The 21,794-nt window shown below is 39.1% G+C and overlaps 9 non-coding genes and 15 pseudogenes across 9 annotated transcripts; all 24 read right to left on the bottom strand.

Moving 5' to 3' along the window:
- Nucleotides 1-417: 417 nt before the first annotated feature.
- Nucleotides 418-536, bottom strand: LOC127936141 (uncharacterized; annotated as a pseudogene).
- A 1,336-nt stretch (nucleotides 537-1,872) lies between these two features.
- On the bottom strand, nucleotides 1,873-1,991 carry LOC127936817 (uncharacterized; annotated as a pseudogene).
- A 363-nt stretch (nucleotides 1,992-2,354) lies between these two features.
- LOC127937385 (5S ribosomal RNA) lies at nucleotides 2,355-2,473 on the bottom strand. Its single transcript, XR_008148377.1, has one exon. It is a non-coding gene; the product is annotated as a 5S ribosomal RNA (ribosomal RNA).
- A 221-nt stretch (nucleotides 2,474-2,694) lies between these two features.
- LOC127937374 (5S ribosomal RNA) lies at nucleotides 2,695-2,813 on the bottom strand. The gene has a single exon (XR_008148376.1). It is a non-coding gene; the product is annotated as a 5S ribosomal RNA (ribosomal RNA).
- Nucleotides 2,814-3,314: 501 nt separating this feature from the next.
- LOC127936956 (uncharacterized) lies at nucleotides 3,315-3,433 on the bottom strand (annotated as a pseudogene).
- Nucleotides 3,434-4,349: 916 nt separating this feature from the next.
- On the bottom strand, nucleotides 4,350-4,468 carry LOC127936816 (uncharacterized; annotated as a pseudogene).
- Nucleotides 4,469-4,831: 363 nt separating this feature from the next.
- LOC127937362 (5S ribosomal RNA) lies at nucleotides 4,832-4,950 on the bottom strand. Its single transcript, XR_008148375.1, has one exon. It is a non-coding gene; the product is annotated as a 5S ribosomal RNA (ribosomal RNA).
- Nucleotides 4,951-5,171: 221 nt separating this feature from the next.
- Nucleotides 5,172-5,290, bottom strand: LOC127937350 (5S ribosomal RNA). Its single transcript, XR_008148374.1, has one exon. It is a non-coding gene; the product is annotated as a 5S ribosomal RNA (ribosomal RNA).
- Nucleotides 5,291-5,792: 502 nt separating this feature from the next.
- Nucleotides 5,793-5,911, bottom strand: LOC127936955 (uncharacterized; annotated as a pseudogene).
- A 916-nt stretch (nucleotides 5,912-6,827) lies between these two features.
- On the bottom strand, nucleotides 6,828-6,946 carry LOC127937219 (uncharacterized; annotated as a pseudogene).
- A 651-nt stretch (nucleotides 6,947-7,597) lies between these two features.
- LOC127937338 (5S ribosomal RNA) lies at nucleotides 7,598-7,716 on the bottom strand. The gene has a single exon (XR_008148373.1). It is a non-coding gene; the product is annotated as a 5S ribosomal RNA (ribosomal RNA).
- A 504-nt stretch (nucleotides 7,717-8,220) lies between these two features.
- On the bottom strand, nucleotides 8,221-8,339 carry LOC127936954 (uncharacterized; annotated as a pseudogene).
- Nucleotides 8,340-9,535: 1,196 nt separating this feature from the next.
- Nucleotides 9,536-9,654, bottom strand: LOC127937806 (5S ribosomal RNA). Its single transcript, XR_008148584.1, has one exon. It is a non-coding gene; the product is annotated as a 5S ribosomal RNA (ribosomal RNA).
- A 503-nt stretch (nucleotides 9,655-10,157) lies between these two features.
- LOC127936953 (uncharacterized) lies at nucleotides 10,158-10,276 on the bottom strand (annotated as a pseudogene).
- Nucleotides 10,277-11,204: 928 nt separating this feature from the next.
- On the bottom strand, nucleotides 11,205-11,323 carry LOC127937327 (5S ribosomal RNA). The gene has a single exon (XR_008148372.1). It is a non-coding gene; the product is annotated as a 5S ribosomal RNA (ribosomal RNA).
- Nucleotides 11,324-11,823: 500 nt separating this feature from the next.
- LOC127936952 (uncharacterized) lies at nucleotides 11,824-11,942 on the bottom strand (annotated as a pseudogene).
- A 640-nt stretch (nucleotides 11,943-12,582) lies between these two features.
- Nucleotides 12,583-12,701, bottom strand: LOC127937213 (uncharacterized; annotated as a pseudogene).
- Nucleotides 12,702-13,352: 651 nt separating this feature from the next.
- LOC127937316 (5S ribosomal RNA) lies at nucleotides 13,353-13,471 on the bottom strand. The gene has a single exon (XR_008148371.1). It is a non-coding gene; the product is annotated as a 5S ribosomal RNA (ribosomal RNA).
- A 501-nt stretch (nucleotides 13,472-13,972) lies between these two features.
- On the bottom strand, nucleotides 13,973-14,091 carry LOC127936951 (uncharacterized; annotated as a pseudogene).
- Nucleotides 14,092-15,009: 918 nt separating this feature from the next.
- On the bottom strand, nucleotides 15,010-15,128 carry LOC127936814 (uncharacterized; annotated as a pseudogene).
- A 929-nt stretch (nucleotides 15,129-16,057) lies between these two features.
- LOC127936139 (uncharacterized) lies at nucleotides 16,058-16,176 on the bottom strand (annotated as a pseudogene).
- A 1,062-nt stretch (nucleotides 16,177-17,238) lies between these two features.
- LOC127936950 (uncharacterized) lies at nucleotides 17,239-17,357 on the bottom strand (annotated as a pseudogene).
- Nucleotides 17,358-18,142: 785 nt separating this feature from the next.
- On the bottom strand, nucleotides 18,143-18,261 carry LOC127937304 (5S ribosomal RNA). Its single transcript, XR_008148370.1, has one exon. It is a non-coding gene; the product is annotated as a 5S ribosomal RNA (ribosomal RNA).
- A 2,252-nt stretch (nucleotides 18,262-20,513) lies between these two features.
- On the bottom strand, nucleotides 20,514-20,632 carry LOC127936948 (uncharacterized; annotated as a pseudogene).
- Between the last annotated feature and the right edge of the window lie 1,162 nt (nucleotides 20,633-21,794).

The raw sequence follows: 21,794 nt of genomic DNA, 5'->3' as shown, positions 1-21,794 counted from the left end.
AAAAATTTAAAGCACCTGGTATTCCCAGGCAGTCTCCCATCCATGTACTAACCTGGCGCAAACCTGCTTATATTCAGAGATCGGGCATTGACTCTATTTTTTGCCAAATTTATTATATACTAAGTGAAAAAATTCCAAAAGCTTAAAGCACCTGGTATTCCTTGGCGGTCTCTCATCCAAGTACTAACTAGACCTAAACCTGCTAAAATTCAGAGATCGGGCATTGACTCTTTTTTTTTTTTTTGCAAGATTATTATATAATTCGTGAAAAATATCCAAACATTTAAAGCACCTGGTATTCCCAGGCAGTCTCCCATCCATGTACTAACCTGGCGCAAACCTGCTTATATTCAGAGATCGGGCATTGACTCTATTTTTTGGCAAAATTATTATATACTAAGTGAAAAATTTCAAAAAAGCTTACAGTACCTGGCATTCCCAGGCGGTCTCCCATCCAGGCACTAACCAGGCCCAAACCTGCTTAGCTTACGAGATCAGACAAGATCGGGCATAGCCAGGCTGGTATGGCCATAAGCGAAGACTGCTGCAAAGAGAAGGCTATTTAAAGATCAGCCAATCTACTCGCCAGTACATTATAAAAGTAGGAAAGAAACCCCAAAAGCTTAAAGCACCTGGTATTCCTAGGCGGTCTCTCATCCAAGTACTAACCTGGCCCAAACCTGCTTATATTCAGAGATCGGGCATTGACTCTATTTTTTGGCAAATTTATTATATACTAAGTGAAAAAATTCCAAAAGCTTAAAGCACCTGGTATTCCTTGGCGGTCTATCATTCAAGTACTAACCAGACCTTAACCTGCTAAGATTCAGAGATCGGGCATTGACTTCTTCTTTTTTTTTTTTTTTGCAAGATTATTATATAATTCGTGAAAAATATCCAAAAATTTAAAGCACCTGGTATTCCCAGGCAGTCTCCCATCCATGTACTAACCTGGCCCAAACCTGCTTATATTCAGAGATCGGGCATTGACTCTATTTTTTGCCAAATTTATTATATACTAAGTGAAAAAATTCCAAAAGCTTTAAGCACCTGGTATTCCTAGGCGGTCTTTCAACCAAGTACTAACCAGACCTAAACCTGCTAAGATTCAGAGATCGGGCATTGACTCTTTTTTTTTTTTTTGCCAGATTATTATATAATTCATGAAAAATATCCAAAAATTTAAAGCACCTGGTATTCCCAGGCAGTCTCCCATCCATGTACTAACCTGGCGCAAACCTGCTTATATTCAGAGATCGGGCATTGACTCTATTTTTTGCCAAATTTATTATATACTAAGTGAAAAAATTCCAAAAGCTTAAAGCACCTGGTATTCCTTGGCGGTCTCTCATCCAAGTACTAACTAGACCTAAACCTGCTAAAATTCAGAGATCGGGCATTGACTCTTTTTTTTTTTTTTTTGCAAGATTATTATATAATTCGTGAAAAATATCCAAACATTTAAAGCACCTGGTATTCCCAGGCAGTCTCCCATCCATGTACTAACCTGGCGCAAACCTGCTTATATTCAGAGATCGGGCATTGACTCTATTTTTTGCCAAATTTATTATATACTAAGTGAAAAAATTCCAAAAGCTTAAAGCACCTGGTATTCCTTGGCGGTCTCTCATCCAAGTACTAACCAGACCTAAACCTGCTATGATTCAGAGATCGGGCATTGACTCTTTTTTTTTTTTTTGCAAGATTATTATATAATTCGTGAAAAATATCCAAACATTTAAAGCACCTGGTATTCCCAGGCAGTCTCCCATCCATGTACTAACCTGGCGCAAACCTGCTTATATTCAGAGATCGGGCATTGACTCTATTTTTTGGCAAAATTATTATATACTAAGTGAAAAATTTCAAAAAAGCTTACAGTACCTGGCATTCCCAGGCAGTCTCCCATCCAGGCACTAACCAGGCCCAAACCTGCTTAGCTTACGAGATCAGACAAGATCGGGCATAGCCAGGCTGGTATGGCCATAAGCGAAGACTGCTGCAAAGAGAAGGCTATTTAAAGATCAGCCAATCTACTCGCCAGTACATTATAAAAGTAGGAAAGAAACCCCAAAAGCTTAAAGCACCTGGTATTCCTTGGCGGTCTCTCATCCAAGTACTAACCAGACCTAAACCTGCTAAGATTCAGAGATCGGGCATTGACTCTTTTTTTTTTTTTTTGCCAGATTATTATATAATTCGTGAAAAATATCCAAAAATTTAAAGCACCTGGTATTCCCAGGCAGTCTCCCATCCATGTACTAACCTGGCGCAAACCTGCTTATATTCAGAGATCGGGCATTGACTCTATTTTTTGGCAAAATTATTATATACTAAGTGAAAAATTTCAAAAAAGCTTACAGTACCTGGTATTCCCAGGCGGTCTCCCATCCAGGCACTAACCAGGCCCAAACCTGCTTAGCTTCCGAGATCAGACAAGATCGGGCATAGCCAGGCTGGTATGGCCATAAGCGAAGACTGCTGCAAAGAGAAGGCTATTTAAAGATCAGCCAATCTACTCGCCAGTACATTATAAAAGTAGGAAAGAAACCCCAAAAGCTTAAAGCACCTGGTATTCCTAGGCGGTCTCTCATCCAATTACTAACCTGGCCCAAACCTGCTTATATTCAGAGATCGGGCATTGACTCTATTTTTTGGCAAAATTATTATATACTAAGTGAAAAATTTCAAAAAAGCTTACAGTACCTGGTATTCCCAGGCGGTCTCCCATCCAGGCACTAACCAGGCCCAAACCTGCTTAGCTTCCGAGATCAGACAAGATCGGGCATAGCCAGGCTGGTATGGCCATAAGCGAAGACTGCTGCAAAGAGAAGGCTATTTAAAGATCAGCCAATCTACTCGCCAGTACATTATAAAAGTAGGAAAGAAACCCCAAAAGCTTAAAGCACCTGGTATTCCTAGGCGGTCTCTCATCCAATTACTAACCTGGCCCAAACCTGCTTATATTCAGAGATCGGGCATTGACTCTATTTTTTGGCAAATTTATTATATACTAAGTGAAAAAATTCCAAAAGCTTAAAGCACCTGGTATTCCTTGGCGGTCTCTCATCCAAGTACTAACCAGACCTAAACCTGCTAAGATTCAGAGATCGGCATTGACTCTTTTTTTTTTTTTTTTTTGCAAGATTAATATATAATTCGTGAAAAATATCCAAACATTTAAAGCACCTGGTATTCCCAGGCAGTCTCCCATCCATGTACTAACCTGGCGCAAACCTGCTTATATTCAGAGATCGGGCATTGACTCTATTTTTTGGCAAAATTATTATATACTAAGTGAAAAATTTCAAAAAAACTTAGAGTACCTGGTATTCCCAGGCGGTCTCCCATCCAGGCACTAACCAGGCCCAAACCTGCTTAGCTTACGAGATCAGACAAGATCGGGCATAGCCAGGCTGGTATGGCCATAAGCGAAGACTGCTGCAAAGAGAAGGCTATTTAAAGATCAGCCAATCTACTCGCCAGTACATTATAAAAGTAGGAAAGAAACCCCAAAAGCTTAAAGCACCTGGTATTCCTAGGCGGTCTCTCATCCAAGTACTAACCAGACCTAAACCTGCTAAGATTCAGAGATCGGGCATTGACTCTTTTTTTTTTTTTGCAAGATTATTATATAATTTGTGAAAAATATCCAAAAATTTAAAGCACCTGGTATTCCCAGGCAGTCTCCCATCCATGTACTAACCTGGCCCAAACCTGCTTATATTCAGAGATCGGGCACTGACTCTATTTTTTGCCAAATTTATTATATACTAAGTGAAAAAATTCCAAAAGCTTAAAGCACCTGGTATTCCTTGGCGGTCTCTCATCCAAGTATTAACCAGATCTAAACCTGCTAAGATTCAGAGACCGGGCATTGACTCTTTTTTTTTTTTTTTGCCAGATTATTATATAATTCGTGAAAAAAATCCAAAAATTTAAAGCACCTGGTATTCCCAGGCAGTCTCCCATCCATGTACTAACCTGGCGCAAACCTGCTTATATTCAGAGATCGGGCATTGACTCTATTTTTTGCCAAATTTATTATATACTAAGTGAAAAAATTCCAAAAGCTTAAAGCACCTGGTATTCCTTGGCGGTCTCTCATCCAAGTACTAACCAGACCTAAACCTGCTATGATTCAGAGATCGGGCATTGACTCTTTTTTTTTTTTTTGCAAGATTATTATATAATTCGTGAAAAATATCCAAACATTTAAAGCACCTGGTATTCCCAGGCAGTCTCCCATCCATGTACTAACCTGGCGCAAACCTGCTTATATTCAGAGATCGGGCATTGACTCTATTTTTTGGCAAAATTATTATATACTAAGTGAAAAATTTCAAAAAAGCTTACAGTACCTGGCATTCCCAGGCAGTCTCCCATCCAGGCACTAACCAGGCCCAAACCTGCTTAGCTTACGAGATCAGACAAGATCGGGCATAGCCAGGCTGGTATGGCCATAAGCGAAGACTGCTGCAAAGAGAAGGCTATTTAAAGATCAGCCAATCTACTCGCCAGTACATTATAAAAGTAGGAAAGAAACCCCAAAAGCTTAAAGCACCTGGTATTCCTTGGCGGTCTCTCATCCAAGTACTAACCAGACCTAAACCTGCTAAGATTCAGAGATCGGGCATTGACTCTTTTTTTTTTTTTTTGCCAGATTATTATATAATTCGTGAAAAATATCCAAAAATTTAAAGCACCTGGTATTCCCAGGCAGTCTCCCATCCATGTACTAACCTGGCGCAAACCTGCTTATATTCAGAGATCGGGCATTGACTCTATTTTTTGGCAAAATTATTATATACTAAGTGAAAAATTTCAAAAAAGCTTACAGTACCTGGTATTCCCAGGCGGTCTCCCATCCAGGCACTAACCAGGCCCAAACCTGCTTAGCTTCCGAGATCAGACAAGATCGGGCATAGCCAGGCTGGTATGGCCATAAGCGAAGACTGCTGCAAAGAGAAGGCTATTTAAAGATCAGCCAATCTACTCGCCAGTACATTATAAAAGTAGGAAAGAAACCCCAAAAGCTTAAAGCACCTGGTATTCCTAGGCGGTCTCTCATCCAATTACTAACCTGGCCCAAACCTGCTTATATTCAGAGATCGGGCATTGACTCTATTTTTTGGCAAAATTATTATATACTAAGTGAAAAATTTCAAAAAAGCTTACAGTACCTGGTATTCCCAGGCGGTCTCCCATCCAGGCACTAACCAGGCCCAAACCTGCTTAGCTTCCGAGATCAGACAAGATCGGGCATAGCCAGGCTGGTATGGCCATAAGCGAAGACTGCTGCAAAGAGAAGGCTATTTAAAGATCAGCCAATCTACTCGCCAGTACATTATAAAAGTAGGAAAGAAACCCCAAAAGCTTAAAGCACCTGGTATTCCTAGGCGGTCTCTCATCCAATTACTAACCTGGCCCAAACCTGCTTATATTCAGAGATCGGGCATTGACTCTATTTTTTGGCAAATTTATTATATACTAAGTGAAAAAATTCCAAAAGCTTAAAGCACCTGGTATTCCTTGGCGGTCTCTCATCCAAGTACTAACCAGACCTAAACCTGCTAAGATTCAGAGATCGGCATTGACTCTTTTTTTTTTTTTTTTTTTGCAAGATTAATATATAATTCGTGAAAAATATCCAAACATTTAAAGCACCTGGTATTCCCAGGCAGTCTCCCATCCATGTACTAACCTGGCGCAAACCTGCTTATATTCAGAGATCGGGCATTGACTCTATTTTTTGGCAAAATTATTATATACTAAGTGAAAAATTTCAAAAAAACTTAGAGTACCTGGTATTCCCAGGCGGTCTCCCATCCAGGCACTAACCAGGCCCAAACCTGCTTAGCTTACGAGATCAGACAAGATCGGGCATAGCCAGGCTGGTATGGCCATAAGCGAAGACTGCTGCAAAGAGAAGGCTATTTAAAGATCAGCCAATCTACTCGCCAGTACATTATAAAAGTAGGAAAGAAACCCCAAAAGCTTAAAGCACCTGGTATTCCTAGGCGGTCTCTCATCCAAGTACTAACCAGACCTAAACCTGCTAAGATTCAGAGATCGGGCATTGACTCTTTTTTTTTTTTTGCAAGATTATTATATAATTTGTGAAAAATATCCAAAAATTTAAAGCACCTGGTATTCCCAGGCAGTCTCCCATCCATGTACTAACCTGGCCCAAACCTGCTTATATTCAGAGATCGGGCACTGACTCTATTTTTTGCCAAATTTATTATATACTAAGTGAAAAAATTCCAAAAGCTTAAAGCACCTGGTATTCCTTGGCGGTCTCTCATCCAAGTATTAACCAGATCTAAACCTGCTAAGATTCAGAGACCGGGCATTGACTCTTTTTTTTTTTTTTTGCCAGATTATTATATAATTCGTGAAAAAAATCCAAAAATTTAAAGCACCTGGTATTCCCAGGCAGTCTCCCATCCATGTACTAACCTGGCGCAAACCTGCTTATATTCAGAGATCGGGCATTGACTCTATTTTTTGCCAAATTTATTATATACTAAGTGAAAAAATTCCAAAAGCTTAAAGCACCTGGTATTCCTTGGCGGTCTCTCATCCAAGTACTAACTAGACCTAAACCTGCTAAAATTCAGAGATCGGGCATTGACTCTTTTTTTTTTTTTTGCAAGATTATTATATAATTCGTGAAAAATATCCAAACATTTAAAGCACCTGGTATTCCCAGGCAGTCTCCCATCCATGTACTAACCTGGCGCAAACCTGCTTATATTCAGAGATCGGGCATTGACTCTATTTTTTGGCAAAATTATTATATACTAAGTGAAAAATTTCAAAAAAGCTTACAGTACCTGGCATTCCCAGGCAGTCTCCCATCCAGGCACTAACCAGGCCCAAACCTGCTTAGCTTACGAGATCAGACAAGATCGGGCATAGCCAGGCTGGTATGGCCATAAGTGAAGACTGCTGCAAAGAGAAGGCTATTTAAAGATCAGCCAATCTACTCGCCAGTACATTATAAAAGTAGGAAAGAAACCCCAAAAGCTTAAAGCACCTGGTATTCCTTGGCGGTCTCTCATCCAAGTACTAACCAGACCTAAACCTGCTAAGATTCAGAGATCGGGCATTGACTCTTTTTTTTTTTTTTTGCCAGATTATTATATAATTCGTGAAAAATATCCAAAAATTTAAAGCACCTGGTATTCCCAGGCAGTCTCCCATCCATGTACTAACCTGGCCCAAACCTGCTTATATTCAGAGATCGGGCATTGACTCTATTTTTTGCCAAATTTATTATATACTAAGTGAAAAAATTCCAAAAGCTTAAAGCACCTGGTATTCCTTGGCGGTCTCTCATCCAAGTACTAACCAGACCTAAACCTGCTAAGATTCAGAGATCGGGCATTGACTCTTTTTTTTTTTTTTTTTTTTTTTTTGCAAGATTATTATATAATTCGTGAAAAATATCCAAAAATTTAAAGCACCTGATATTCCCAGGCAGTCTCCCATCCATGTACTAACCTGGCGCAAACCTGCTTATATTCAGAGATCGGGCATTGACTCTATTTTTTGGCAAAATTATTATATACTAAGTGAAAAATTTCAAAAAAGCTTACAGTACCTGGTATTCCCAGGCGGTCTCCCATCCAGGCACTAACCAGGCCCAAACCTGCTTAGCTTCCGAGATCAGACAAGATCGGGCATAGCCAGGCTGGTATGGCCATAAGCGAAGACTGCTGCAAAGAGAAGGCTATTTAAAGATCAGCCAATCTACTCGCCAGTACATTATAAAAGTAGGAAAGAAACCCCAAAAGCTTAAAGCACCTGGTATTCCTAGGCGGTCTCTCATCCAATTACTAACCTGGCCCAAACCTGCTTATATTCAGAGATCGGGCATTGACTCTATTTTTTGGCAAATTTATTATATACTAAGTGAAAAAATTCCAAAAGCTTAAAGCACCTGGTATTCCTTGGCGGTCTCTCATCCAAGTACTAACCAGACCTAAACCTGCTAAGATTCAGAGATCGGGCATTGACTCTTTTTTTTTTTTTTTTTTTTGCAAGATTAATATATAATTTGTGAAAAATATCCAAACATTTAAAGCACTTGGTATTCCCAGGCAGTCTCCCATCCATGTACTAACCTGGCGCAAACCTGCTTATATTCAGAGATCGGGCATTGACTCTATTTTTTGGCAAAATTATTATATACTAAGTGAAAAATTTAAAAAAAACTTAGAGTACCTGGTATTCCCAGGCGGTCTCCCATCCAGGCACTAACCAGGCCCAAACCTGCTTAGCTTACGAGATCAGACAAGATCGGGCATAGCCAGGCTGGTATGGCCATAAGCGAAGACTGCTGCAAAGAGAAGGCTATTTAAAGATCAGCCAATCTACTCGCCAGTACATTATAAAAGTAGGAAAGAAACCCCAAAAGCTTAAAGCACCTGGTATTCCTAGGCGGTCTCTCATCCAAGTACTAACCAGACCTAAACCTGCTAAGATTCAGAGATCGGGCATTGACTCTTTTTTTTTTTTTTTTGCAAGATTATTATATAATTTGTGAAAAATATCCAAAAATTTAAAGCACCTGGTATTCCCAGGCAGTCTCCCATCCATGTACTAACCTGGCCCAAACCTGCTTATATTCAGAGATCGGGCACTGACTCTATTTTTTGCCAAATTTATTATATACTAAGTGAAAAAATTCCAAAAGCTTAAAGCACCTGGTATTCCTTGGCGGTCTCTCATCCAAGTATTAACCAGATCTAAACCTGCTAAGATTCAGAGATCGGGCATTGACTCTTTTTTTTTTTTTTGCCAGATTATTATATAATTCGTGAAAAAAATCCAAAAATTTAAAGCACCTGGTATTCCCAGGCAGTCTCCCATCCATGTACTAACCTGGCGCAAACCTGCTTATATTCAGAGATCGGGCATTGACTCTATTTTTTGCCAAATTTATTATATACTAAGTGAAAAAATTCCAAAAGCTTAAAGCACCTGGTATTCCTTGGCGGTCTCTCATCCAAGTATTAACCAGATCTAAACCTGCTAAGATTCAGAGATCGGGCATTGACTCTTTTTTTTTTTTTTGCCAGATTATTATATAATTCGTGAAAAAAATCCAAAAATTTAAAGCACCTGGTATTCCCAGGCAGTCTCCCATCCATGTACTAACCTGGCGCAAACCTGCTTATATTCAGAGATCGGGCATTGACTCTATTTTTTGCCAAATTTATTATATACTAAGTGAAAAAATTCCAAAAGCTTAAAGCACCTGGTATTCCTTGGCGGTCTCTCATCCAAGTACTAACTAGACCTAAACCTGCTAAAATTCAGAGATCGGGCATTGACTCTTTTTTTTTTTTTTTGCAAGATTATTATATAATTCGTGAAAAATATCCAAACATTTAAAGCACCTGGTATTCCCAGGCAGTCTCCCATCCATGTACTAACCTGGCACAAACCTGCTTATATTCAGAGATCGGGCATTGACTCTATTTTTTGGCAAAATTATTATATACTAAGTGAAAAATTTCAAAAAAGCTTACAGTACCTGGCATTCCCAGGCGGTCTCCCATCCAGGCACTAACCAGGCCCAAACCTGCTTAGCTTCCGAGATCAGACAAGATCGGGCATAGCCAGGCTGGTATGGCCATAAGCGAAGACTGCTGCAAAGAGAAGGCTATTTAAAGATCAGCCAATCTACTCGCCAGTACATTATAAAAGTAGGAAAGAAACCCCAAAAGCTTAAAGCACCTGGTATTCCTAGGCGGTCTCTCATCCAATTACTAACCTGGCCCAAACCTGCTTATATTCAGAGATCGGGCATTGACTCTATTTTTTGGCAAATTTATTATATACTAAGTGAAAAAATTCCAAAAGCTTAAAGCACCTGGTATTCCTTGGCGGTCTCTCATCCAAGTACTAACCAGACCTAAACCTGCTAAGATTCAGAGATCGGGCATTGACTCTTTTTTTTTTTTTTTTTTTGCAAGATTAATATATAATTCGTGAAAAATATCCAAACATTTAAAGCACTTGGTATTCCCAGGCAGTCTCCCATCCATGTACTAACCTGGCGCAAACCTGCTTATATTCAGAGATCGGGCATTGACTCTATTTTTTGGCAAAATTATTATATACTAAGTGAAAAATTTCAAAAAAACTTAGAGTACCTGGTATTCCCAGGCGGTCTCCCATCCAGGCACTAACCAGGCCCAAACCTGCTTAGCTTACGAGATCAGACAAGATCGGGCATAGCCAGGCTGGTATGGCCATAAGCGAAGACTGCTGCAAAGAGAAGGCTATTTAAAGATCAGCCAATCTACTCGCCAGTACATTATAAAAGTAGGAAAGAAACCCCAAAAGCTTAAAGCACCTGGTATTCCTAGGCGGTCTCTCATCCAAGTACTAACCAGACCTAAACCTGCTAAGATTCAGAGATCGGGCATTGACTCTTTTTTTTTTTTTTTTGCAAGATTATTATATAATTTGTGAAAAATATCCAAAAATTTAAAGCACCTGGTATTCCCAGGCAGTCTCCCATCCATGTACTAACCTGGCCCAAACCTGCTTATATTCAGAGATCGGGCACTGACTCTATTTTTTGCCAAATTTATTATATACTAAGTGAAAAAATTCCAAAAGCTTAAAGCACCTGGTATTCCTTGGCGGTCTCTCATCCAAGTATTAACCAGATCTAAACCTGCTAAGATTCAGAGATCGGGCATTGACTCTTTTTTTTTTTTTGCCAGATTATTATATAATTCGTGAAAAAAATCCAAAAATTTAAAGCACCTGGTATTCCCAGGCAGTCTCCCATCCATGTACTAACCTGGCGCAAACCTGCTTATATTCAGAGATCGGGCATTGACTCTATTTTTTGCCAAATTTATTATATACTAAGTGAAAAAATTCCAAAAGCTTAAAGCACCTGGTATTCCTTGGCGGTCTCTCATCCAAGTATTAACCAGATCTAAACCTGCTAAGATTCAGAGATCGGGCATTGACTCTTTTTTTTTTTTTTTTTTTTTTTTTGCAAGATTATTATATAATTCGTGAAAAATATCCAAAAATTTAAAGCACCTGATATTCCCAGGCAGTCTCCCATCCATGTACTAACCTGGCGCAAACCTGCTTATATTCAGAGATCGGGCATTGACTCTATTTTTTGGCAAAATTATTATATACTAAGTGAAAAATTTCAAAAAAGCTTACAGTACCTGGTATTCCCAGGCGGTCTCCCATCCAGGCACTAACCAGGCCCAAACCTGCTTAGCTTCCGAGATCAGACAAGATCGGGCATAGCCAGGCTGGTATGGCCATAAGCGAAGACTGCTGCAAAGAGAAGGCTATTTAAAGATCAGCCAATCTACTCGCCAGTACATTATAAAAGTAGGAAAGAAACCCCAAAAGCTTAAAGCACCTGGTATTCCTAGGCGGTCTCTCATCCAATTACTAACCTGGCCCAAACCTGCTTATATTCAGAGATCGGGCATTGACTCTATTTTTTGGCAAATTTATTATATACTAAGTGAAAAAATTCCAAAAGCTTAAAGCACCTGGTATTCCTTGGCGGTCTCTCATCCAAGTACTAACCAGACCTAAACCTGCTAAGATTCAGAGATCGGGCATTGACTCTTTTTTTTTTTTTTTTGCAAGATTAATATATAATTCGTGAAAAATATCCAAACATTTAAAGCACCTGGTATTCCCAGGCAGTCTCCCATCCATGTACTAACCTGGCGCAAACCTGCTTATATTCAGAGATCGGGCATTGACTCTATTTTTTGGCAAAATTATTATATACTAAGTGAAAAATTTCAAAAAAACTTAGAGTACCTGGTATTCCCAGGCGGTCTCCCATCCAGGCACTAACCAGGCCCAAACCTGCTTAGCTTACGAGATCAGACAAGATCGGGCATAGCCAGGCTGGTATGGCCATAAGCGAAGACTGCTGCAAAGAGAAGGCTATTTAAAGATCAGCCAATCTACTCGCCAGTACATTATAAAAGTAGGAAAGAAACCCCAAAAGCTTAAAGCACCTGGTATTCCTAGGCGGTCTCTCATCCAAGTACTAACCAGACCTAAACCTGCTAAGATTCAGAGATCGGGCATTGACTCTTTTTTTTTTTTTTTGCAAGATTATTATATAATTTGTGAAAAATATCCAAAAATTTAAAGCACCTGGTATTCCCAGGCAGTCTCCCATCCATGTACTAACCTGGCCCAAACCTGCTTATATTCAGAGATCGGGCACTGACTCTATTTTTTGCCAAATTTATTATATACTAAGTGAAAAAATTCCAAAAGCTTAAAGCACCTGGTATTCCTTGGCGGTCTCTCATCCAAGTACTAACTAGACCTAAACCTGCTAAAATTCAGAGATCGGGCATTGACTCTTTTTTTTTTTTTTGCAAGATTATTATATAATTCGTGAAAAATATCCAAACATTTAAAGCACCTGGTATTCCCAGGCAGTCTCCCATCCATGTACTAACCTGGCGCAAACCTGCTTATATTCAGAGATCGGGCATTGACTCTATTTTTTGGCAAAATTATTATATACTAAGTGAAAAATTTCAAAAAAGCTTACAGTACCTGGCATTCCCAGGCAGTCTCCCATCCAGGCACTAACCAGGCCCAAACCTGCTTAGCTTACGAGATCAGACAAGATCAGGCATAGCCAGGCTGGTATGGCCATAAGCGAAGACTGCTGCAAAGAGAAGGCTATTTAAAGATCAGCCAATCTACTCGCCAGTACATTATAAAAGTAGGAAAGAAACCCCAAAAGCTTAAAGCACCTGGTATTCCTTGGCGGTCTCTCATCCAAGTACTAACCAGACCTAAACCTGCTAAGATTCAGAGATCGGGCATTGACTCTTTTTTTTTTTTTTTTGCCAGATTATTATATCATTCGTGAAAAATATCCAAAAATTTAAAGCACCTGGTATTCCCAGGCAGTCTCCCATCCATGTACTAACCTGGCCCAAACCTGCTTATATTCAGAGATCGGGCATTGACTCTATTTTTTGCCAAATTTATTATATACTAAGTGAAAAAATTCCAAAAGCTTAAAGCACCTGGTATTCCTTGGCGGTCTCTCATCCAAGTACTAACCAGACCTAAACCTGCTAAGATTCAGAGATCGGGCATTGACTCTTTTTTTTTTTTTTTTTTTTTTTTGCAAGATTATTATATAATTCGTGAAAAATATCCAAAAATTTAAAGCACCTGATATTCCCAGGCAGTCTCCCATCCATGTACTAACCTGGCGCAAACCTGCTTATATTCAGAGATCGGGCATTGACTCTATTTTTTGGCAAAATTATTATATACTAAGTGAAAAATTTCAAAAAAGCTTACAGTACCTGGTATTCCCAGGCGGTCTCCCATCCAGGCACTAACCAGGCCCAAACCTGCTTAGCTTCCGAGATCAGACAAGATCGGGCATAGCCAGGCTGGTATGGCCATAAGCGAAGACTGCTGCAAAGAGAAGGCTATTTAAAGATCAGCCAATCTACTCGCCAGTACATTATAAAAGTAGGAAAGAAACCCCAAAAGCTTAAAGCACCTGGTATTCCTAGGCGGTCTCTCATCCAATTACTAACCTGGCCCAAACCTGCTTATATTCAGAGATCGGGCATTGACTCTATTTTTTGGCAAATTTATTATATACTAAGTGAAAAAATTCCAAAAGCTTAAAGCACCTGGTATTCCTTGGCGGTCTCTCATCCAAGTACTAACCAGACCTAAACCTGCTAAGATTCAGAGATCGGGCATTGACTCTTTTTTTTTTTTTTTTTGCAAGATTAATATATAATTCGTGAAAAATATCCAAACATTTAAAGCACCTGGTATTCCCAGGCAGTCTCCCATCCATGTACTAACCTGGCGCAAACCTGCTTATATTCAGAGATCGGGCATTGACTCTATTTTTTGGCAAAATTATTATATACTAAGTGAAAAATTTCAAAAAAACTTAGAGTACCTGGTATTCCCAGGCGGTCTCCCATCCAGGCACTAACCAGGCCCAAACCTGCTTAGCTTACGAGATCAGACAAGATCGGGCATAGCCAGGCTGGTATGGCCATAAGCGAAGACTGCTGCAAAGAGAAGGCTATTTAAAGATCAGCCAATCTACTCGCCAGTACATTATAAAAGTAGGAAAGAAACCCCAAAAGCTTAAAGCACCTGGTATTCCTAGGCGGTCTCTCATCCAAGTACTAACCAGACCTAAACCTGCTAAGATTCAGAGATCGGGCATTGACTCTTTTTTTTTTTTTTTGCAAGATTATTATATAATTTGTGAAAAATATCCAAAAATTTAAAGCACCTGGTATTCCCAGGCAGTCTCCCATCCATGTACTAACCTGGCCCAAACCTGCTTATATTCAGAGATCGGGCACTGACTCTATTTTTTGCCAAATTTATTATATACTAAGTGAAAAAATTCCAAAAGCTTAAAGCACCTGGTATTCCTTGGCGGTCTCTCATCCAAGTATTAACCAGATCTAAACCTGCTAAGATTCAGAGATCGGGCATTGACTCTTTTTTTTTTTTTTTGCCAGATTATTATATAATTCGTGAAAAAAATCCAAAAATTTAAAGCACCTGGTATTCCCAGGCAGTCTCCCATCCATGTACTAACCTGGCGCAAACCTGCTTATATTCAGAGATCGGGCATTGACTCTATTTTTTGCCAAATTTATTATATACTAAGTGAAAAAATTCCAAAAGCTTAAAGCACCTGGTATTCCTTGGCGGTCTCTCATCCAAGTACTAACTAGACCTAAACCTGCTAAAATTCAGAGATCGGGCATTGACTCTTTTTTTTTTTTTTGCAAGATTATTATATAATTCGTGAAAAATATCCAAACATTTAAAGCACCTGGTATTCCCAGGCAGTCTCCCATCCATGTACTAACCTGGCGCAAACCTGCTTATATTCAGAGATCGGGCATTGACTCTATTTTTTGGCAAAATTATTATATACTAAGTGAAAAATTTCAAAAAAGCTTACAGTACCTGGCATTCCCAGGCAGTCTCCCATCCAGGCACTAACCAGGCCCAAACCTGCTTAGCTTACGAGATCAGACAAGATCGGGCATAGCCAGGCTGGTATGGCCATAAGCGAAGACTGCTGCAAAGAGAAGGCTATTTAAAGATCAGCCAATCTACTCGCCAGTACATTATAAAAGTAGGAAAGAAACCCCAAAAGCTTAAAGCACCTGGTATTCCTTGGCGGTCTCTCATCCAAGTACTAACCAGACCTAAACCTGCTAAGATTCAGAGATCGGGCATTGACTCTTTTTTTTTTTTTTTTGCCAGATTATTATATAATTCGTGAAAAATATCCAAAAATTTAAAGCACCTGGTATTCCCAGGCAGTCTCCCATCCATGTACTAACCTGGCCCAAACCTGCTTATATTCAGAGATCGGGCATTGACTCTATTTTTTGCCAAATTTATTATATACTAAGTGAAAAAATTCCAAAAGCTTAAAGCACCTGGTATTCCTTGGCGGTCTCTCATCCAAGTACTAACCAGACCTAAACCTGCTAAGATTCAGAGATCGGGCATTGACTCTTTTTTTTTTTTTTTTTTTTTTTTTTGCAAGATTATTATATAATTCGTGAAAAATATCCAAAAATTTAAAGCACCTGGTATTCCCAGGCAGTCTCCCATCCATGTACTAACCTGGCGCAAACCTGCTTATATTCAGAGATCGGGCATTGACTCTATTTTTTGCCAAATTTATTATATACTAAGTGAAAAAATTCCAAAAGCTTAAAGCACCTGGTATTCCTTGGCGGTCTCTCATCCAAGTACTAACTAGACCTAAACCTGCTAAAATTCAGAGATCGGGCATTGACTCTTTTTTTTTTTTTGCAAGATTATTATATAATTCGTGAAAAATATCCAAACATTTAAAGCACCTGGTATTCCCAGGCAGTCTCCCATCCATGTACTAACCTGGCGCAAACCTGCTTATATTCAGAGATCGGGCATTGACTCTATTTTTTGGCAAAATTATTATATACTAAGTGAAAAATTTCAAAAAAGCTTACAGTACCTGGCATTCCCAGGCGGTCTCCCATCCAGGCACTAACCAGGCCCAAACCTGCTTAGCTTACGAGATCAGACAAGATCGGGCATAGCCAGGCTGGTATGGCCATAAGCGAAGACTGCTGCAAAGAGAAGGCTATTTAAAGATCAGCCAATCTACTCGCCAGTACATTATAAAAGTAGGAAAGAAACCCCAAAAGCTTAAAGCACCTGGTATTCCTAGGCGGTCTCTCATCCAAGTACTAACCTGGCCCAAACCTGCTTATATTCAGAGATCGGGCATTGACTCTATTTTTTGGCAAATTTATTATATACTAAGTGAAAAAATTCCAAAAGCTTAAAGCACCTGGTATTCCTTGGCGGTCTATCATTCAAGTACTAACCAGACCTTAACCTGCTAAGATTCAGAGATCGGGCATTGACTTCTTCTTTTTTTTTTTTTTTTGCAAGATTATTATATAATTCGTGAAAAATATCCAAAAATTTAAAGCACCTGGTATTCCCAGGCAGTCTCCCATCCATGTACTAACCTGGCCCAAACCTGCTTATATTCAGAGATCGGGCATTGACTCTATTTTTTGCCAAATTTATTATATACTAAGTGAAAAAATTCCAAAAGCTTTAAGCACCTGGTATTCCTAGGCGGTCTTTCAACCAAGTACTAACCAGACCTAAACCTGCTAAGATTCAGAGATCGGGCATTGACTCTTTTTTTTTTTTTTTTGCCAGATTATTATATAATTCGTGAAAAATATCCAAACATTTAAAGCACCTGGTATTCCCAGGCAGTCTCCCATCCATGTACTAACCTGGCGCAAACCTGCTTATATTCAGAGATCGGGCATTGACTCTATTTTTTGCCAAATTTATTATATACTAAGTGAAAAAATTCCAAAAGCTTAAAGCACCTGGTATTCCTTGGCGGTCTCTCATCCAAGTACTAACCAGACCTAAACCTGCTATGATTCAGAGATCGGGCATTGACTCTTTTTTTTTTTTTTTTGCAAGATTATTATATAATTCGTGAAAAATATCCAAACATTTAAAGCTCCTGGTATTCCCAGGCAGTCTCCCATCCATGTACTAACCTGGCGCAAACCTGCTTATATTCAGAGATCGGGCATTGACTCTATTTTTTGGCAAAATTATTATATACTAAGTGAAAAATTTCAAAAAAACTTAGAGTACCTGGTATTCCCAGGCGGTCTCCCATCCAGGCACTAACCAGGCCCAAACCTGCTTAGCTTACGAGATCAGACAAGATCGGGCATAGCCAGGCTGGTATGGCCATAAGCGAAGACTGCTGCAAAGAGAAGGCTATTTAAAGATCAGCCAATCTACTCGCCAGTACATTATAAAAGTAGGAAAGAAACCCCAAAAGCTTAAAGCACCTGGTATTCCTAGGCAGTCTCCCATCCATGTACTAACCTGGCCCAAACCTGCTTATATTCAGAGATCGGGCACTGACTCTATTTTTTGCCAAATTTATTATATACTAAGTGAAAAATTCCAAAAGCTTAAAGCACCTGGTATTCCTTGGCGGTCTCTCATCCAAGTACTAACCAGACCTAAACCTGCTAAGATTCAGAGATCGGGCATTGACTCTTTTTTTTTTTTTTGCCAGATTATTATATAATTCGTGAAAAATATCCAAAAATTTAAAGCACCTGGTATTCCCAGGCAGTCTCCCATCCATGTACTAACCTGGCCCAAACCTGCTTATATTCAGAGATCGGGCATTTACTCTATTTTTTGCCAAATTTATTATATACTAAGTGAAAAAATTCCAAAAGCTTAAAGCACCTGGTATTCCTTGGCGGTCTCTCATCCAAGTACTAACCAGACCTAAACCTGCTAAGATTCAGAGATCGGGCATTGACTCTTTTTTTTTTTTTTTTTTTTTTTTTGCAAGATTATTATATAATTCGTGAAAAATATCCAAAAATTTAAAGCACCTGATATTCCCAGGCAGTCTCCCATCCATGTACTAACCTGGCGCAAAGCTGCTTATATTCAGAGATCGGGCATTGACTCTATTTTTTGGCAAAATTATTATATACTAAGTGAAAAATTTCAAAAAAGCTTACAGTACCTGGTATTCCCAGGCGGTCTCCCATCCAGGCACTAACCAGGCCCAAACCTGCTTAGCTTCCGAGATCAGACAAGATCGGGCATAGCCAGGCTGGTATGGCCATAAGCGAAGACTGCTGCAAAGAGAAGGCTATTTAAAGATCAGCCAATCTACTCGCCAGTACATTATAAAAGTAGGAAAGAAACCCCAAAAGCTTAAAGCACCTGGTATTCCTAGGCGGTCTCTCATCCAATTACTAACCTGGCCCAAACCTGCTTATATTCAGAGATCGGGCATTGACTCTATTTTTTGGCAAATTTATTATATACTAAGTGAAAAAATTCCAAAAGCTTAAAGCACCTGGTATTCCTTGGCGGTCTCTCATCCAAGTACTAACCAGACCTAAACCTGCTAAGATTCAGAGATCGGGCATTGACTCTTTTTTTTTTTTTTTTTTTGCAAGATTAATATATAATTCGTGAAAAATATCCAAACATTTAACCCCTTACTAGTAACCCCCCTTTTTTGGCATGGAGACAGAAATGACATACCCAAAATAAAAAGGTTTCTGCTCATGATTCTTTCTGACTAGATACATATTCAACCTTTGTTCACAAAGCTGACACTTTAAAGTTTACTGTTCAGGAATCAGAATCACTCAGACTGTTATGATAATAGAGATATATAAGCTCAAACATAAAAACAAAAATAAAAATATTAAAAACATGTTTTAAATGTATTTAAAAAATTGTTGATGTAGGAAATGAGTTTGAAAACACAGTGTAGCTAAGGCCACAAGTCTTCCAAAACTTCATAAAAAATGTCATAATCGAATCTGTAAAACTGTGAATTTTATAAAATATTTTCTAAGGCCATGTCATGTGTGTTTTTAGAGAAGGCTAATCAGATTGATTTATGGCCCTTGTCATCTCTGTAAGATCTCACATGTAAACACTGATGTGTGTTTTATATGTGTGTTTGGCTGTGAAAACTGCCCGTTTCATGATTGTATTGTTCTCACCAAACGAGTCTTTCACACCTCCGCCAGGTACGACACATTATCCGCATTATTCTTTTATCATTATTCTTTTGTTTTTATTCCACCTTTATTAGCCTTGATTGTGGTTTTTCAGGCTTTACAAAGCAACAAAGCAGCGATCTCACTTCAGTCTCTCTTTGCATTTAGCCCTTATTTATCAAAAGTCTTACTATAAAAATACAACAAAACATTTTCTTACGACCTTACGTGAATTATTGAGACAAAAATGCATTATGAAGAAGAAAAGCACCTGCTATTAGTAGCATTGTAGCTAACGTTAGCATCTAGCTACAGCAGACAATTTATGAAATTATTAACACACTTTTACTCAAAACTCACTTTAAACCCCGATCGAGTGTTTATAATAACTTCCTTTAGCGATCAGGGATGGAATTTGGTCGTTTACTGTTGTAAAAATATGTTATTTGTAGCCTTTTTCATCGCTGCACAAGTTAGCATTTTCCATGTACATTTTCGATTTTTTTTATTAAAACGCCCCAGATCTCAAGAAATTCTCATACCAAGCTTTACTATCGTAATCGCGGGTTTATTATTTGGATATTTCGTGTGTACAGAGGTGTTTCAGTGTTGTTTTGGCCAGATAACTACCAGGAAGTGTGCAGGAAGCATGTGACACGATGTGGCGGTGTCCATATATGACACTGTAAGATTGACATTTGGCAAGGCCCAATCAGAGTCTGAGTCACACACCACACGAGCTGACACCACTGCGCACACACAGATCGCTGGGAGAGACTGTTTATCATCAGATCGCGTAAATCCGTGGAAAATGAATAGAAATGACGATTCTGTCTGAAGAAATATGAAGTAAACATCAGTAAAAATATCCATATATCTCCGCAGATATGCATCTTTTGTCTATAAATCCTTATTGACGCTGTTCAGTGAGTCTATGTGAACACAAATAAACCGCTGCTGACCTGACTGAATATTAGTTAGTGATTAATTTCTATTCAAAATGTGGCATAATACGGATTTATTATTTTGCACTTCTGACATAAATCACTAAATATCTGTCACTGCAACAATGTTTTATCAAAATATTGGTCAAATATCGAAACTAGAGTCTTTAAACTTTCAATTGATGCACAGTTTGTCCAGATGAAGTAAGACCATGATGTTTAATGTGCTGTGAAAGTGAAACAATAATAAACTGGGGCCGTCGGCGATGTTCGCACTTAAAGGGGTTAAAGCACCTGGTATTCCCAGGCAGTCTCCCATCCATGTACTAACCTGGCGCAAACCTGCTTATATTCAGAGATCGGCATTGACTCTATTTTTTGGCAAAATTATTATATACTAAGTGAAAAATTTCAAAAAAACTTAGAGTACCTGGTATTCCCAGGCGGTCTCCCATCCAGGCACTAACCAGGCCCAAACCTGCTTAGCTTACGAGATCAGACAAGATCGGGCATAGCCAGGCTGGTATGGCCATAAGCGAAGACTGCTGCAAAGAGAAGGCTATTTAAAGATCAGCCAATCTACTCGCCAGTACATTATAAAAGTAGGAAAGAAACCCCAAAAGCTTAAAGCACCTGGTATTCCTAGGCGGTCTCTCATCCAAGTACTAACCAGACCTAAACCTGCTAAGATTCAGAGATCGGGCATTGACTCTTTTTTTTTTTTTTTTGCAAGATTATTATATAATTTGTGAAAAATCACCAAAAATTTAAAGCACCTGGTATTCCCAGGCAGTCTCCCATCCATGTACTAACCTGGCCCAAACCTGCTTATATTCAGAGATCGGGCACTGACTCTATTTTTTGCCAAATTTATTATATACTAAGTGAAAAAATTCCAAAAGCTTAAAGCACCTGGTATTCCTTGGCGGTCTCTCATCCAAGTATTAACCAGATATAAACCTGCTAAGATTCAGAGATCGGGCATTGACTCTTTTTTTTTTTTTTTGCCAGATTATTATATAATTCGTGAAAAAAAATCCAAAAATTTAAAGCACCTGGTATTCCCAGGCAGTCTCCCATCCATGTACTAACCTGGCGCAAACCTGCTTATATTCAGAGATCGGGCATTGACTCTATTTTTTGCCAAATTTATTATATACTAAGTGAAAAAATTCCAAAAGCTTAAAGCACCTGGTATTCCTTGGCGGTCTCTCATCCAAGTACTAACTAGACCTAAACCTGCTAAAATTCAGAGATCGGGCATTGACTCTTTTTTTTTTTTTGCAAGATTATTATATAATTCGTGAAAAATATCCAAACATTTAAAGCACCTGGTATTCCCAGGCAGTCTCCCATCCATGTACTAACCTGGCGCAAACCTGCTTATATTCAGAGATCGGGCATTGACTCTATTTTTTGGCAAAATTATTATATACTAAGTGAAAAATTTCAAAAAAGCTTACAGTACCTGGCATTCCCAGGCGGTCTCCCATCCAGGCACTAACCAGGCTAACCAAATTAGCTTACGAGATCAGACAAGATCGGGCATAGCCAGGCTGGTATGGCCATAAGCGAAGACTGCTGCAAAGAGAAGGCTATTTAAAGATCAGCCAATCTACTCGCCAGTACATTATAAAAGTAGGAAAGAAACCCCAAAAGCTTAAAGCACCTGGTATTCCTAGGCGGTCTCTCATCCAAG

This window comes from Carassius gibelio, chromosome A19 (genome assembly GCF_023724105.1).
Source record: "Carassius gibelio isolate Cgi1373 ecotype wild population from Czech Republic chromosome A19, carGib1.2-hapl.c, whole genome shotgun sequence".
Classification (NCBI taxonomy): domain Eukaryota; kingdom Metazoa; phylum Chordata; class Actinopteri; order Cypriniformes; family Cyprinidae; genus Carassius; species Carassius gibelio.
This window is presented reverse-complemented; position numbering and strand designations above follow the sequence as displayed.